Genomic DNA, 4,149 nt, shown 5'->3' on the forward strand with positions numbered 1-4,149 from the left:
TATATATATATATATATATATATAATAAAATAAAATAAATGCGCCCTTTTAAAGCCTAGCCAGGCTCATGGGCCCGGTTTCGCGATTTCAATGGCGTATGAGTAATGCTGCGATGGACTCATCGCAGCATTACTCATTTTTGCCAGCTGAGTGGACTAGAACAACGTGAAAGGAAGTGTTTTGCTCGAGAACACAACGCGTCGCCCGGTCTAGGAATCGAAACCACAATCTTACGATCATGATGCTGACACCCTAACCACTAAGCCACGCGCCTCCACACACACATAAATATGCGTGTGTATGTGTGTGTATGTGTGTGTGTGTGTGTGTGTGTAGATTGATAAATAGATAGATAGATATACACATACATGTATGTATATATATGAAAGGGTGTACATATCTGTCCTATTAGCTAGCTATTTCTATGTGCGTGTGTATATGTGTTCGTAGGCGAGTGCGTAACTTTGATGTGCCAACCACACTACTTAGCACCGTGTATTGATTTGTTTACGCACCTGTAACTTAGCGCTTCGCCAAAAGAAGAAATAGAATAGTTAACAGGCTTTAAACTAATAAACCGCAGTCCAATTGCTTAAACAAATAAGTTGACATACATACATGGGTACTTATATGCATACGTACGTATGTATGCATGTATGTATATATATATATATGTATGTGTGTGTTGGTATGTATGTATGTATATAAATTGATCAGATAAGAGAAGTGAAATGAGAGAATAGATGTTTATTCCATTAACCGTGTATGTATGTATGTACGTATGTATGTATGTATGTACGTATGTATGTATGTATGTATGTATGTATTTATGTGATGAGGGTTGAGACGCTTCTGTCGTCGTCGTCGTCGTCATCGTTGTTGTTGTTGTTGTTGTCGTTGCTGCTAGCTGTTGAGATATTTGTGTCGATGGTGCAGCCACCAACACCAACATCTTCAAACGTAAATACAAAAAGAAGACCCCACAAAAACACAAAACAAAATATAAAAATGGTATCAGTAAGAAAAATAACAGAGAAAATGAGACCAAAGAAAAAGTTTAAAATATATAACGAAGCAGTAACGCACAGAGGCACAGACAGAAAAGAACAGACAGACATACGCACACAGCTATTTGTACCGAAACCGAGCATAAACATCAACATCAATAAGACGAATAACAATACAAAATTTAGGACGAGTTTCCGTATTGTACGTATTATTGTTGTTATTATCGTTGTTGTTGTTGAGTAGTGGTGGTGGCGGTGAGGGGAGCAGTGGAAGTTATATGTGTGTACGGCGCGGTTAGGGACAGGGAACGAAGGGTAACTAGTAGAAAATTTTCTGCTTCATTTTTCTTCCTTTCTCTCTCACGCACTTTCAACCCTTCCCTCATCACTGTATATTTCTCTTTTTTTTTGTACAACTCTCTTTCCCCTCACCATCTCTCTTTTTCTCTCTCCCTCTCTTTGTTTCTCTCTCCCTCTCTTTCTCTCTCTCTCTCTCTCTCTCTCTCTCTCTTTGTTTCTCTTTCCTTTTGTCATTTGACTGAAGGTGATTTCGTAGTAATTGTGTCACAGTTTCAAGATGGCCGATGAAAATGAGGACACTCATGCTCGTGTGTGCACGTATGCACACATATTCAGACACACATACACACAAACTTTCCTATACACACACATACCATCTCTCCAGCCCATATCCGAATACCAACACAATTTTTCTCACACGATAACGCTAACGAACATATATACATACATACATACGTACATACCTATATTATTCACGTATGTATGTGTTTCTATCTATCTATCTATCTATCTATCTATCTATGTCTCTATCTGTCTATCTATCTATGTCTCTATCTGTCTATCTTTCTGTCTGTCTATCTATCTATTTCTGTATCTATCTAGCTCTCTACCAATATATACATATAAACACACACACACACACACACACACACACACACACACACACACACGTATATATGCTCTCTTTCCTCTCCTCTATGTGTATGTACATATATACATTTACACAACATAAGGGCATACACATATGCACGCACGTTTCTTTATGTGTGTAAATACAGATACACAAATGTATATACGTGCGTATATATATGTATGCATGTTTTTCACACATAATTGTGCTTGTGTATATAAGTACGTACAGATATGTGTGTCAGTCGGATCGCAAGGAATCCCCACTCAAAACAGGTCATTATCCTCGGGGCCTGTTCCGTTCAATTCTCCAGATCATGCGAAGGTGCAATCGTGTTCGGTTATGTGAATGGCTGCCTGCATGTATAAAAATACTCACGCACGCCCCTCTGTGCCCATGCACATAGGTGTGTATGTGTATGTATACGTGTGTATGTATACGTGTGTGTTAGTGTGCTAGCATAAATATATACGTATCGATATGGGTATTTTTTATTGTACATATTTTCGTTTATCTGCGTGTGTGACCTAACGTCGTTTCGCATGTGAAAATGACTACGTATTTACGTGCATTTAGCATGTTTGGTTGTGTATGCATATGAAGCTATATGCCCGATACTTGTGTCGTCTGTGAATATATCCGAATGTGGGTTCATAATGTATTTGTTGACATGGTCGTCGTCATCGTTGTTTTTTGTTATCGTGAGTGTGTGGTATGCGTTCGAGCCTAAAGTTGTACGTGTTTATATATATTTTGATTTTAATCACCTTACTCTGAAATTGTATGGATAATACCGTACTAAATTCAGGTGCCTAAACTTAAGTAACAAATTCACCTGAACCTATATATATATAAATTTATATAAATAAGGATGAGATCGTTATTTAAAATACCGATCAAAGCAAGTGGCTAGCATGAGAATAAAAACCTCATAGGTAATAATTATTATTAAAAATTATTAAAATTATAATTAAGCGTATCTAAAAGAAACCATCATGCAAGAGATAGCAGTCAAAACTTGACTCTAAAAACCACATCAAATATTCATACAGCACCAGGAGAGAAGACAAAGAGACAAAATAAACTTGCAAAAAATTATTGGATAATTTAGATACCGGATTTCTGGCTTTGCATTAGAAATGCTTTGCCTCATCAGTGGAATATACACACAAAATAGAACATAAATACAAATATATATATATATATATATATATATATATTATATATACAACATACGAATACTTACATAAACGCACGTATACATTATATTCACTGCGGTGGTATTTTGACTATGTAGCACGTGGAGTTTAGGCGGGCAATTTAAACTGGTCGTGTGCATACGTGCATATATATGTATGTATATCTATCTATCGATGTGGGGACAAACACAAGCAGACGCAAAGTCAAACACACACACACACACATATATACGACGGTCTTGTTTCAGTTTCTGTCTAACACTTTGTCTAACACTTTGGTTGGTTATAGTAGTAGATACTTGCCCAAGGTACCTTGCAGCGGGACTGAAACGGGAACCATGTGGTTGAGAATCAAGCTTCTTACTACACAGCCACACCTGCGCCTTATACACACACACACACACACACACACACACACACACACACACACATAGATTGTTTATGCATATATGTACACATATACGTACATATACATTTGCACACATACACACACACATACACGCACACACACACACACATACACACACACATACACAGACGCATGCGCATTTGCCTTCTGCCATCTTCTACTGCACAAGCTGTGACACTTCACAGCTCTAACGACGTCAAAAGCAGACTCAGTGAACTTGACCCCCACCACACAAACCTTTCACCTTTGACCTCATTTCCCTCTACACACCATCGTATTTTCTCTCGCAGCAGTCGAACTAATGACTCGGCCCTCATAATTTCTTGCGGGCTTCTCGTGTTTCGGTTTCATGTTTTTGTACTCCTGACCTTCGTTCCTGAATAACGTCTTTCATTTTGGTTAATTCCACACATTAACAGAATCGCGAGAAGCAATGAGGTCAAATCTATCAGGTTTTTTTCTAACCATTGCATATATAGACACCAAATAATAATGCTTTGTGCGTTTAACACTTAGCACTCTCCTCTCAGTTCCTCCAGCTCTATAATTGACATCCACACGCTAACTTCACACGTAAAGGCAAACAACATATATATATATATA

The sequence above is a fragment of the Octopus bimaculoides genome, chromosome 26 (assembly GCF_001194135.2).
Source record: "Octopus bimaculoides isolate UCB-OBI-ISO-001 chromosome 26, ASM119413v2, whole genome shotgun sequence".
Lineage (NCBI taxonomy): Eukaryota > Metazoa > Mollusca > Cephalopoda > Octopoda > Octopodidae > Octopus > Octopus bimaculoides.